The following is a 15,000-nucleotide window of genomic DNA, read 5'->3' as shown; positions in this document are numbered from 1 at the left end:
ATTACTGTTACCATGGCGACAAAGGTACGGTGCACCTGTCGTTGGTTCAGTGTCGTACCCGAAGGTAGGAACCGTTACTGGCGTGGTTCTGTGGGTTGGAGGACGTGTGACGGAGGAGCACCAGAGTGAAGAGAACGAGGCTAACAAATAAAAGAGTGGGGTCTCAAACTTCCCCTGTGTGCCAGCGTCTTAACGACCTGACCGTTGGTCGGTTGCCATGGCAGCAGACGAGGGTAAAGTGGTGGCTTTCCCCCATTTCTTGTTCCCACGCTTGCCGGGCAGTGCCACGTGAAAGCAGCGGGCAGAGTCCGTGCTGGCAAACGCTGAATGAGAACAGAGCTGACAAAGAAGTGAAAACACCACTGCCCCGAATCTGCCAGAGTGACCCGCTCAAATCCTGCTCTGCCTCAGGAGGTGGAGCAAGGCAGCGTATGAAAAATTCCGATAGTTATTTGGAAACCAGTTGTTAGTTCAGTAGTTCGATACGTCTGTTGTTCATCGATGCAGAATAGATTTGCATATCTGTTACATAAACAATCATATTTATTTTCTAAATTCAAGTTCTATATATTTGCTTGTATTTGTATTTTCTTTTTATTCATACTTATATATAAGTTTAAACTGTAAAACATCAAACCTCAATTACATTTCTTCGTCATGTCTTTGCCGATCTATTGGTTTTATTTATGTGTGTATATCTATTATTCACACACTCTTATTTAGAGTTATCCTTAATAAGGCCTAATCACTCTACATTTTAAATCTAATCGTTATTACATCTGATTTGAACATGAACTTTTTAAACGTTTTGTTGAGGGAGGCGCTGACAGCGGCATCAATCTCTCAGGTTTCTGTACGTAGGCGCTCAGATGGCTCGTCTCTCCTCCCTCCTCCGTCCCCGTCCTTTCTCCTGCTGTCCGTCTGTTTCCGCCCTCCTCTCTGAGCGATGTCAGGTGGGGTCTGCCCCGCTGTGATGAAGCCGCTCTGATCACCGGCTCCCGAGCAGCGTGTGGGAGCAGATATGTCATTATTCCGCAGCCAGGTGGTCGAGCTGAAATCACACGGAGCGTATCGGCGATGTGACGCGGCGCTCAGACCCGCAGCTATAGGTTACCCCTCATATTACGCCAGGTGTTCAAACGCTGTGTTTTTTGTCTAAATACAGGTATTAAGTTGGGTGGAGGGGGGGGGGGGGGAAGGAGGGGAGGAGGAGGTCTGTCACTGATGGAAGGAGAGAAATGGGGGAGGAGGAGAAGATGTGATGGAAAGAAATGCTTTATTTAGTTCTCAGGAGGTTAAGGGTCGTAAACATTGGACCTGAACAAAACCGACTTAAACACAGATAAGCAAATATCTGTAGTTACTTCCTGTATGAAACAAAAAAAGCAACATTACTTATTAAGATTATTAAGATTTTATATTTAGGTTTTTAAAGTAATCAACATATCAGCAGGAAATATTTCTTATTCTCTAAAACCTCAGATTAAGTTTCTGTGGCCGCAGGGCGACCGCGGCCGCTTATCTCCTCCGCTCCGCTCGCGCCAGACGTACAGTAATGGAAGGAACACACAAATTGGACGTGATATTAAAAAGCTTTCATGTACAATAAAAAATCTGGATGGAAGAGGAGAAGTTTGAATAGAGGGAATGAAACGGAGAGAAGGAGGAAGAGGAGCAGGAAGGATCGGAGACGTCAGCCATGACGGTGACAGCAGGAAGTCAGAGTGTGATGCTGAACCCCAGAATCCTCTGACCCCGTGACCCCGTGACCCCTCGAGTCTGACGGCACCTGACCCATCATCCATCTCCCCGGGGTCGCCCCCCCACCCACCCTCCTCCCACAGAGAGAGAGAGAGACAGTTTATTCTCTTTAAGGCTTGAATTGGTTAGAATTATGGTATTTACATTATTAACATTATTGCTATTAACAACCTAACATTCAAAATAAATAATACGTAAATGAGACGTGTAGAACAAATGATTTTTGAATTTTTCAGCTTAGATTTGTTTCTTTCTCCTGATGGTTTGTTCAAGAACCAATGGAAAGTTGAACATTTGATGATTATTTCAGTTTTTACAGATTCTGACTTCTCAGTTTTTTAAATAAAACATTTGGTTCATATTCCTCTGAGGGTTTTGAGGTTCAGAAGTTTAATGTGCACGATCAATGTAGTTTTTGCAGCTATTGTTTTTATGAAACATCTCCTCGTTCCATTCACCGACTCAAAGCCGAGCTGGTCCTGTAAATAGCAGTAGACGGAACGTTTGGCTCAGACATGTGATAACTCTGCTAAAGGCCTGTGAATAATGGAAGCACAAAAACATCTTCACATGAACATAGGTGATATTTTAATATATCTGAGTGTTTCCCTGAAGAGAAAGAGGGTCAGGAAGAACGTGCATGTATTTTTAAATGATGAGAATGAGCCGTGTAGGTGTGAAACCTTCACTTTCTTCCTGTTTGACACATGGAAACCTTGTGAGTCTGAACGTTGTGTCTTCGGTGAACAACACCCTGCCACGACGCTCTCACCGCTCATTGTGCTGCACTTTAATACGTCCATATTGTGCCGCTAATTCAGAATTTCACACCTTTTCTCTCGTTCTAACTCTCTCTTTGTCTCCCCGCGTCGTTCACTTTCCATCTCGAACCCCGAAGACAAGAGCGAACGTGTTAAATCCACGTCTAAGATCCTTTTTAATTCAACATTAGCAGTCGTCATCTGTCGGCCCCACAATACAACACAATTTGCAGCCACAACTGGAGCATTCGCGCCTTTTGTTTCCTCTGCAGCTAAATATTGTTGCATCAATAATAGACTCCAAACACGGAGCCTGGCTTGTAGTTGGAGGTAATCCTGCACGTTTACAGGAGGGGTTTCTTTTCTCTTTGCTGTGTTTTATTGTCTTGGGAGCATAATTGGGAGTATGTTGTTTCCTTGTTTGTTTTAGGTTTTAGAAGGAACACGGGCTCAGTGCCTCGTGCATGTAACTCCAGATGCTATTGTGTCCGAGGTATTTGTGGAAACGCTGCCCGAAAATCCTTAAGACAAAGGCAGCAGATACGGAGGGGAACAAAATAAACCCTGGAAAGAATCAAATCCTCCCAAATTCTCATTCGGAGACACTTGTGAAAGGAAGACGCGGTGGGGGGGGGGGGATTGAACTGGAGACAGGAGCCAGGTGATGTCCAAAACGAGAAAAAAGGAAAGCTCGTCAAATCGGCAGTTTACCTAAAACCTCCTGCAGCGCTTCAGGTGCCATGTTTTCCTGCCCCCCCCCCCCACACACACTCCCGTCAGATCAGAGCGAAATAAAGACAGATTGATAAATTCACGGATGGATGTGAATGGTGCCAAATCGAGTCAGACCCCGACCAAAGTAAACGCCGTGCCACGGAGCGAGAGAAGAGAAGGAGAAAGGAGAAGGAGGGATGGGGGGGGGGGGAGAGGAGATTTGGGGCTCTAATGCCAGCCTTATGCGTCTTTTAGTCGTTTCCGCCGTCGGGGCTTGGCACCGACTCGACGCTGTCAGCCAGCCAACAAAAGTCTGCAGTGCCTGCTGCATTTCAGCAGCCCTGTTTTGTCTGAGACCAACACACACACACACACATGTAGGAAAAACACACGCGACACACGCGCGCACGCCACGTACACAAACCGACGACATTTCATTCTCCCGAAAACCGAAGCTTCGTGAACGAAAATGTTGAAATTGAAGTCAAATAAAATTTTACTCTCAAATCAACTAAAGTAATTTCATGATTCAAAGATTCTCTGAACAGTATTTAGTTTTTATTTTATTTTTAACAATGTTACGAACGCACACGCCGATGTTTTTTAATATTAATTTGAAACCCGGTTGAATCCTGCCGGTTCGGTGGTCGCTCGGTTTGTCGCCTCGTTGTTGTTTGTGTTGTTTGTCTATTGATTCCAGGGTGGAGGAGGGGTGAATGAGTGTGTGTGTGTGATGGGATGGTGGTGGTGGTGGGGGGGGGGGGTTGGATGGATAATGAAGGCTGTTTGGTAATGAGGGAGGGAAGGGGGGGGGGGGCTGTTCTATGGCTCTCATTCACATGAACAGGGAACAAGTGTCATGGCTGCTGCTGAATTTTAACCCGTGTGCAGCTTCAGTCGCTGACGTTCACATGTCGAGTCCTGGAGAATAAAATAATCCAAGTTGTTCTCATAGATTCTCTGAGATCAAAAACTTTTATTCCTTGAGTTTAAATCTGTTTCTTTCCTCTTGTGTGTTATTAAGTTTTTTTTTGTGAATGTAAAAGTTTTGCAAAAGCTAATTTGCATATAACCCGGTTAGCAGTGAGTCTGACTTGTGAGAGCGAAGGCCGAGAGTTACTACATGTTGCTTGGAGAGGTTGACCAATCAGAGCAGAGTGGGCTTTATCGGGAGGGGGGGTCTTAAAGAGACAGGAGCTAAAACCAAGAGTTTGAGACAGAGGCTGAACAGAGGAGCAGCAGCGATGGACAGTCTGAGGACAGTGATGAGTTTTCTGAACATTAGAGCACGTGAACATTTCACTGTACGTCTCCTTTAAGTGTTTTACTTATTGAGCTATGACTTTCTATATTCCGTCTCTTCTCCGGTGTCTCACCACAGAGATTCAGCTGGAGATCGTCCTCACAGGTTAATGTTCAGGGACATTAGCATTAGCATCGTTACTTCTGGAGACAAGGTGGTTTTTATCGGTTCCACAGATGAGGATGAAAACTCTGTTGCTCATGAAATAAATATGAAATGTGTCCTCTGGTTTTAAAACACTGGACTTGTGTGTTTTCTGTTTCAGACAGATGTTGTTTTTGGATTCTGGGAAAAGAAAGTTTTCCTCAGATTGTTGAGTTTGTGTCGCAATTTAGGTTCTTTTGAGACAAACGTTGTTTCACCACTGAAACATGGGTATTTGTTCTTCTATAAGCCAGTGTGGGCAGGACACAGAGAATGCAGCTTTCTACATTATATACTGTATAAAGTTGAATATATATATATATACATATTCAACTTTTATTTGCACACTGAAGCCAGAGCATCTCGGATACGAAAGCTGCCATCTTGTCAGTGTAGAGCTGCAGTATCAAGGCCCTTTAATAGTCAATTCATATCTTCTTAATCCAGGATTTTAAAGTAAAACATTATCTGTTTGACTTTAAGTCAATTCTAAAACCCAAATATATAGTTTTTATTGTAGACAATAAGAGAACATTGGTTCATTTTTGAAAAAAATAAATAAAATAACACACTGTCTACGAGATATAATAAACAGATGTGCTGTGTATATTAATGTTTCTGATTCATTTCCACGATATTAAAACTAAATTAAAGACACTTTCCAGGTGTAGAAATGAAACGGAATCAAACTGAGAAGGAATAAAAACACAGAAGTTCTGGTCCAGTCAGTGTGATCCGCTCGGATATGGCTGAAGGTAGAAGCCGACAGATGTGAGCTGGATGCGTCGTCTCTCGAGTCGTCCCCGTCGCTCGTATACGTTCATCTGTTGTTTGATGTATTCACTCGCTCCGGTGCCAAGAAATCAATGCCTGCTGGGATTGGGAGAGTGGGGGGGTGGGGGGTGGGGGGGACACACGACAGTTAGTCATCGACCATCGTCTGTTAAATTAACGTTGATCCCAAAAAATGTTACGCTTTACACGTACAGACAATGGAATGAATAAATATATAGATTATTTCATATTCTGCACTGGCTGGATTATTTCATTGTGTGCGTGTGTGTGTGTGTGTGTGTGTGTGTGCGTGTGCGTGTGTGTGTGTGTGTCAGTACCTTTAAGACTTTGTCGAAACTTCTGGACCGGTGCCCGGCGGTGTCATGGAAACGCTTGAATCACTCAGAATGATTCATGTCTGCACCGTCCAACCCTCCCCCATCACACACACACACACGCACACACACATGCACACACACGCGCACACACACACACGCACACACACACACACACACACACACACACACACACACACACACACACACACACACACACACACACACACACAGCATGCAGGAAGAGGGAGTTTACCCCTTTTTCTATCCATCTTCCTCCCCTCCCCGTTTTCTCCCCTCTCTCGTCTCTTTCTTCTCGTCATCTCGCCGTCCTCGTCAAATCGCACTATTAGTCACATAGTTTATTAAAATGGACTCATTATATGGATGTCAGAGGAGATCTCGTCTTCTGAGACTGTCCTTTCAGGCGCGGGAAGACGTGTCGAATACGTCGAAAGTTAATCCTCGTACAACTCCCTCTCCTCGTGTCCCTCGTCCTGATGAATCTGAAGAGACGACGGTCAATAAGATAACATCTCACGTCACCTTTCTGCTTCTGTTCGCACGAGTCTGAGAAATAAAAACAAAACAATGATAATAGATTCAGTTAAAATTAAAAAAATCCCAGTCGGGATAAATCGATGGACAAACAAACGTCTTCAAACATCTTCATCTTTTGTGTCATTCCTTGTCCCTCATGTAGGATCTGAAGACAACACAATAAAGTGATGAATCCATGAATGAGTAAACAAGAAAAGATCTCAGTGTCAGGATTAACTGATGAACTGTCAGGGTTTAATACGCCTCAACGTGACGGGTGGAATCCATCCAGCACAAAGTGTCTAGACGTCGTCAGTGACCCCGAGGCGACTGACACAAAATTAAAAAGGAGAAATAAGAACAGCATCAGGATTAAAATAATAAACGCCAAACAAATGGAATTATGAAAAGAAACTGACTCAAAGAAAACACGTCAAGAAAGGACATATTGAAAAGCAATTAAATAAAGAAGTGAAAGAGACGAAGTGATTAATGAAATCCATCTCAATCATTTTATTTTTGAATCATCTCAATCTGAGTTAAAACATTAAAACCTCAAATATGATATTTTTCTTTCTTCCTCTTCTCTCGTTTGCTCTTTTCTCTTATTTCTTTGTCTCTTCTGTTTTCCTCTTCTTCTACTTTTCTCTATTTTCACGTCTTTCCTTTCTTCTTCACTCTCTTCCTCTGATTCCTCCTCTCATCACTTTGTTGTAATGAAACTTTAATAAACTAATTAAGATCAAAATTAACCTGGAAGATCTAATTGATGAAGAAAATACACACTTGCCTTGTATTGATTAGAAGATGTTTCTTATTAATGTTAAATAGATTCTTCCTCTCTGTCACTACCGGAGGCCGAAATGTGATTTTACATTTTAACCATAAACTTTATTATTAATAACTATAAATAAATAGAAAAAAACTAATAAAACCAAATATATAGAATTTGAATTAAGAACATTTTAATTAAAAATAATCTGTATTTTATCGGCCAAGCAATGAATCAGTCGGCTTTTTACTCCTCGTCCACGTCCACGTGTCAAAGACGTGTGTTGATCGTGTGTCTGCTGAACAAATGTCGACTGTTGACTTTTAAAATCCGTCTGTCTCGAACTCTACGATGAAAGAATTAATGTGTAGAGTTCATTTCTCCGTCGAGGCCCGACACTCACTTCAGTTCAGTCACTCAGATATCTGATATTTATCATCCACATAAACAAATCCTCTCCTGACTTATTTCCCGGCCCGTTCTCCTCCCTCACATTATGTTTGAATAAAATCAGTTTTGGTAAATTCTGCTAAAAGTGCAACAGACAAACATGAGATGAACGTGTGCAGGTGTCAGTGTCTCCGGACTCGGAGGAGCGAGACGTACGAAGTGGTCTTCAGTCTCTGGACGGCGTGTTTCTCTCTCTGATGCTTTATTGAGCCGCCGAGTCTCGTGTCAGCATCGAGCTCCAGACACTCGTCACAGAACCAGAGAGGAGGTGACGTATTAAGAGGAGCTGGTGGTTGAGGGGACGGAGAGAGAGAGAGAGAGACACAGGCGTCAGGTTTGTGTCTCTGGCCTTCGTCCAACCCCACGCGGACACGGGACAGATTCTGCAGCTTGTTCTCTAGTGTTCGTCCGACACGTCCAGGCTCAAACACCTGAGAGAAAACAGGCAGAGAGAAAACTTGACTCAAAGGCTTCAGTTGCTCCGTGTGGGTTTTTCTCCAGTCGTGTTTTTAGCACTAAATAATAATTAAATGTCCACAAAGACAGGAAATGAGTTGGTTGAGATGAGTTCTGTTGAATTTAAGGGGTTCGATGAGCTTCAGGGTTTAAAGAACATCTGGGCTGAATCCAGGAGGAAGAACACAAACAAAGGAAGGAACGATTCCAGTGGATGAAACTGTTTCACAGATGTGATGCTGAAAATTAGATGAAATCACTATTTCAGTTTGGTGATAATTAAGTAAAATCCAGTGGGAATATTTACAGGTTATTTCACAAATATTCTCAACCTCATTTAAAACCTTTTGATGCATCTATATTTACATGTTCTATATTATGTGTGTTTGTGTTGATTGATTGGAATCATGTTGCTAAACTTTAATTTTAATTTGTGATAATTTATCTTTATTCTCGTGATTCTGGAGGTTTTGATTCTATGTGGAACTTTATATGAAATATTAGATTACAAGTGCACTGATGTTTTAAAAAGGGACATCTTGCATTTCACATATGAACTATCTGAAAATATGTAATATAATGATATTTTTTACATATTTATCCCATGTGATAAATTCACCTAGAGTGAAGGTCTATCCTTGATTTGGGAAATTCATGATTTATTTATTAATTCTTTAATTTATTTGTCCGAACACTTGTTTCAGTTTTGGAACAAAGTCATTTTATAGAATGAGAAGTGTTGGTGAATATTCACACTCATTTTAAAACATTACATATGTTCATTTCAAGCTGTATATATATTTACGTTAGAAGCCGAAAGTTGAAATAATGATCACACAGAAATTTACATTTATCCCTTTTTCGTCACACATCAATATTTTGATTTTCCTGAAACACAGTTGTGTTTAAAAAAATGAATTTAAATCTGCTCCTAATTCTGATAATCTGTTTTTCAAACTGTCTCGTGTTCTGTGGACTCTTCCACCTTGAATCAGATTTTAAATTGTGTAATAATAAGCGTGTAGCCGAGCGTTCGTGGGAGCTGGTAATGGAGCTGATTTGTGTTTCCCTCCGTCTCTCGGTGTCGTGGATTAGCACAGATTTGCTCCTCCTGGCTCAGCGACTTCTCTATGGGCTGCACACAGCGGAGTGGGCTGACCTCCCCTCCTCCACCTTTTGTGCCCCCGCAGCCGGCTCGCTCTAACGAGCGCCGCTTGGTCCGGGGGTCCTCCTCTCATCCAATGAGCCTCTTCAGGTTCGTCGTCTGGGAAAAATGTCACCGCGGGGGTTCCTCAGAGAAATGTTGATATTGGCGGAAACAGAGCCGAGGTCCCTTTGAGATCTGAGACAGTCCAGTGTTTGTGTTTCGATCGGTTTGAGGCTTTTTTTAGCTCCTTTGCTGAGAGAGGAGATAAAGAGGGAAGATTTAGAGTCAGGCTGCACAAGGTGAAGCAGCAGTGACCTCACGTCGGATTCTAACTCTGTTCTCCTACTTTACACTTTGCTTTAGGTTATTAACGTATCAAAAATATCAATAATCAATAATAAGATGTCTGTGCTCATTCTCTAGACATTCACAAATTTGCTACATTAAGCAAATTCCCATATTTGCATTAAAGTTAAATGAAATACAAGTATCTGAAATATTTCCTTATGTTCAATAGGTTTTATATCTCAGTGCCGAGGGAAACAGTTTTAGGGCCAAACACACGCTACTTCAGTTTAGTTGTAAAACACATCGCTGTTGCTATGGTTACGCCTCCTGTCCACACTACGTCTCGAACTGGGAACGTTGAAACCACAGCTCAGCCCCATCGTAGTTTGAAAACTCTGGGGCTGAGCTGTCGGACAACCACCTCAACGTAAAGAATCAGCTGCTCTTACTTTTCATCGCTGTTCCTCGTTTAAAGGATTTTCTGTAACTACGCATATGTCCAGTGTCAGTGAACGGTCACATGACGTCACAGAGCTAAAACACTCGAGTGGACAAAGCTGCTCACTGCTGCTGGAGCTTAGATGTTTGTTAACGTCATAGAAACACGAGAGACTTGGATATTTTTCTCCAGGTTTGTAGAGAAGAGGAACTTCTTGTCTTTTTAATGATCTTTGGTGAAGAACCTCGTTCTGTCGTGGTTTGAGATCCGTTCATGAAGGAAACACCTAAATGTTGGGTTGACTCACGATTCGAGAACACAAAGGTTTTCCAGGAACGTGTCGAGGTTTCTCATCATGTTTGTGTGTGACTTCCTGTAAGTATCATCCAATCAGAGCGGGTGTGTCAGTGAGTCTCCTGATGAGGAGGAGGTTCCTCGTTGGAACAGCAGGGTTCTGTCACGAAGCTGAAGCTGAGCTCATCAGCGTTTGAGGTTTCTACAAACAGCCTGGATTCTAGAGACGATTCTAAAGTAGAAGATCATGATGCAGACGAACCCTCTGTCCTGGTTTGAGAACTTTCTGAAGAATTCCCAGAAGTGAGAGTCACCTGACGGCAGCGTCACTGTTCAAAACCCCTTTAAAGGAGAGTTTCTGAGTCTGTTTGTGGTTAAATGTCCCTTTAACGAAACAGGTCTGATGTTGAAAACCCTTGATTCAGGGCCTCAGATCCAGTGATATTCAGATCAAGTTAATCTGATATTGGATCAAAAAGCGACTTGTAAGAGACTTGTGAGGTTGATGAACTCAGATTACTCTTGAAGGGCTTTTATTGTGGAGAGTGGGGAGGAGGACGGGGGAGCAGGTTCCGCTGGGATTTGATCCAAAGCAGTCGAGTAGCATCGGAGAAGAGAACAAAGCAGACGGGAGCTGGACGACTGTCACTTCACATGTTCTTCATTTAGATCAACGTTCTTCTCTGCATCATGTGCCATTATGTGGATTTGGGATTAAATTAGTGAAAATATTGAGAGTTTAGATCAGATAACCGACGATAGTGTGATCTTTACTAAACGTCCCAATCCAGAGGTGTCAGTTTACTTCACTGGGTTTCATCAAGACAAAAGCAGAATGAGGCAGATTAATGATTTTTACATGAGAAAACGATCTGATTTTATATTTTCTCCTGATATTATTTAGATTTGGTGTTTTGTAAATGTGTAAAATAAACCACAGCAGGTCCTTCATCTGCTGGAAACACATAAACTCAGTTATGTGCTCATACAGTAATTGAGAATAATCCATTTTAACAAGATTTAAAAGGATTTTTATTTGGACATATTTTGTTCTGACTTCTATTTCTTTTAAATCAATAATCTAGCTCCAGTAGTTGACTGTGGTTCCTGTGTGTGTGTGTGTGTGTGTGTGTGTGTGTGTGTGTGTGTGTGTGTGTGTGTGTGTGTGTGTGTGTGTGTCTGTGTGTGTGTGTGTGTGTCTGTGACAGGGTGGCTGACCCTCTGCTGCTTTGTTTCCCTCCTGCTTGTTGTTTCCTCCTCGTTGTGTAGCAGCAGTTTAAAAACCCGAGATCTTTTGGTTTGTGTGTCGAACACGAGTTCGGCTGCAGAGACGACGAAAGGTCAAACACAGAGAAGTGACTTTGTGCAGTTGTTCAAACCTCAAATCATTAAACTAAATTATTTATTTGTATTATTATTTTAAACAACTTAAATCATATAATAAAATAATTATTCATGCAAACATCTTACAATTTATATTTTGGTTTTTAATCTAACATGAATACATTTGTGCTTAACAAATGTGGAGAAAATACAAACAATTTAAATACTAAAATTATATACTGCCATCATGTTTCCCACCTTCCGAAAGTTTAAATATATTCTTAATTTACATCTCAAATATTTCATTATTTGAGTTCTTTTTCTACATATATATACATAAGCTCAATTATTCAGTTAAACATCTAACAGCAAAATATCCACAACATAATTATATAGGATTTAATTTATTAACAGAATACATTTCTAATGAATATTATAACTGTCTTTTCATTTCTCTATATTCTTACATCATCTACTATCTTACTTTAAAAGACCTTGAAGCAACAACTTCCTTTGTTCAAATTAGGACAAACTAAATATTTTATAAGAAAATAAACAATAAGAGTGTGTGTGTGTGTGTGTGTGTGTGTGTGTGTGTGTGTGTGTGTGTGTGTGTGTGTGTGTGTGTGTGTGTGACACAGACGTAGGTCAACACACAGTTGTACGTTTATATTTTCGACCTCCTGTGAATGTTGGCTCGCCTCCATTTCAAGAAGCCGTTTCCACATCCAGATGGAAGTCATGTGGTGACGGGTTCGAGCGGCTGATCGGTGCGCGTGCACGTGAACGACACATTAAATCTACTCCTGTCAAAGCTGAGGTGGGGAAGCGGGAATCGAACCCGTGAACACATAGGATCCAAAATGACCGAGGCCTGTTTTTCTCTGTCAACACAAAAACTGAACCTGATCACGTTTCTCTTCTATTTCCTATAATCACTGCAGAAACTAGATCCATTCAAAGTATTTTAAAATCATATTTGATAAGTACGTGAACTTGTGCGATGAAAAACAGATGTGTACGTGTACATGTACGTGTATGTGTATGTGTACATGTACGTGTATGTGTATGTGTATGTGTACGTGTACGTGTGCATGTGTTTTTTACATTTAAATGGAAAAACCTCTAAAAAAAAGCACATTCATCTTTTGACACACATTTAAAATAATAAAACAAAAGTGGATAATATTTAGTTTGAGTCTTATTCAACCATTTGTGTCGATTACAACGTTCAGTCCATATCTAAGACCTTTGATCAGAACATTTTAATTTTGCGACGGCTGAGAGATTTTGGATTGGTTGCAGGATGAGGTCATTTGCGGAGGTGGATTCAAGTGACCAATGACAGTGTCACTTCTAAATGTGTGTGTGTGTGTGTGTGTGTGTGTGTGTGTGTGTGTGTGTGTGTGTGTGTGTGTGTGTAGAATGTGTGTTTCTACTTGCATGTGTGCATGTACGGTCCCAGATCATTTTAAGTGCATGGATGTATTTTGGTAGCATGCAAAAATACATTTATACACACAAACACACACACACACACCCATATATATACACATTTACACGTCAGCGAGTGTGTGTGTGTGTGTATATGGGGGCATCTGTGCCAATGATTTCCACGACTTTGTGTGTGTGTGTGTGTGTGTGTGTGTGTGAGAGTGTGAGAGTGTGTGTGTGTGTGGGAGTCTTTGTATACGTGCCAAACCGGTCCAGCTGGCATCAGTCGTAGCTGTAGCCGAGGCCGCTGTATTGGTCACACACACACACACACACACACACACACACACACACACACACACACACACACACTCACGGTCGACCACATTCCCGTTCTGTACGCCTGTAATTATCAGCCTCTTCTGCATCGACTACCATGTTGGCATGTATACAGTGCTGGTCTATACACGCCTGATTCAAACCCTTCACCACGTACACGCTTCATTTTCCTCCACATTCGCTCGCTGTGAACCCCCCCCCCACCCCACCCCCCGTCCACTTCATCTCGTACGGCTGCTGCGACCGCAGAATGTAATTACACACTAACCGTGGTTTGATATTTAGACTGGCTGAAGATTTAAGGTTTTATCCCAAACGAAAGTCTGTGTGGTAAAAATAGGCATCGGAGCGGCTCGGAGCCGGAGGAGGAGACGAGCCTGCTCAGAAGTTGGAGAGGAAATTAGCTTTGTTGTCTACGCGGAGCAGCGGCCGCTACATCTTCTAAATTCATCAGACACCTTCTTCACTGCCAGACGCGCTGGATCGGTCGCTTACCTGCCAGCGACGCTTCACCTTCCTCTCGTGCGCTGATCAGCTCTTGGCCTCTGTTTAAAGAGACGCGCGTTGAAACACGTTTGACCAAAGACGTCCTGTAAAGACATTTGTGCAGGTGAAGACGTCTGGACTCGTGTTTCTTCTCTCAGCCATCAAGGGTGTATCAGATTGTGCTGCAGGTTGTTCAGGAGGAAAAACTATAAATAGGAAGAAGAAGCTCATATAAAACCAGTTTGTTTGTGTATTTAAAATCAAACAAAATCTGCTTTAACAGTTAAAGCTGTTTTCAGACATGAACTCGAAGTGTCAGAGTTCTCTGAGGCCACTGTAAAGACGACACAGGATGTAGAACTGGACAATGTAGATTTTAAGTAGTAACAAATACACCTTAGAGAGGACAGAGTAGAATAATGTGTCACGTGAGGAACCTTCAGAGGCTCGATGCAGATGTATCACCAGGTGGATTTTCTCTCCTACATCACCTGTAGGAATTTGGGGATTTCTCTCTTCCCTCAGTTGGAGAAACGAGAGACGCCTGAACGTGGAATCGTTCTCCAGCCTCAGCTGCGATCTGTAGCTTTTTCTTCTCCCCCATGTGTTTGTAAAGATCGTAAAACCTCGTCTCACATTCGGTTTGTTTGGTTCTGAACATGTAGCGTGAACGAATCTGCACCTAAAAGAAAGTGGAGGATGAAAGTGTTTGTGATACTGTAACATAAAGAGCTCCTTTGTGTGTATGGATCTGTGCATTGCAGGCATCGCAGCTGTCAGTTCTGTTGTGCTGGGAGAAAACACACACACACACAGACACACACACACACACACACACACACACACACACACACACACACACACACACACACACACACACACACACACACACACACACACACACACACACACACACACACACACACACACACTGTAAAGACCGGCTTTGGCTGTTTTCCACTGAAGATCTTTTACTGTGTTTCCCAGACAAAGTGTAAATGAACGATTCTTTAAATGAACACAGGAAGAATTTAAATATTTCAGTAAAATACGTCACCACTGAGTGAATAAAAGAATCATAATTGTTACTGTTGTTTTTATTTCATTGGAACGTGAATGTCGCTGAGAAAATCAATCACATAATGATCAATAATCAAATGATCATTTGTTTCTCTTAATGTTGTTAATGGAGAACAAATGAACGATTGTATGACGTTAATACCTCATCGTCATGATAAGC

General features: G+C 42.0%; 1 protein-coding gene across 4 annotated transcripts in view; it reads left to right on the top strand.

Moving 5' to 3' along the window:
• Positions 1-15,000, top strand: part of LOC117771313 (transcription factor 4-like) — a 157,613-nt gene that overhangs the window by 56,497 nt on the left and 86,116 nt on the right. The window lies entirely within an intron of this gene.

Source organism: Hippoglossus hippoglossus, chromosome 12, assembly GCF_009819705.1.
Source record: "Hippoglossus hippoglossus isolate fHipHip1 chromosome 12, fHipHip1.pri, whole genome shotgun sequence".
Lineage (NCBI taxonomy): Eukaryota > Metazoa > Chordata > Actinopteri > Pleuronectiformes > Pleuronectidae > Hippoglossus > Hippoglossus hippoglossus.
This window is presented reverse-complemented; position numbering and strand designations above follow the sequence as displayed.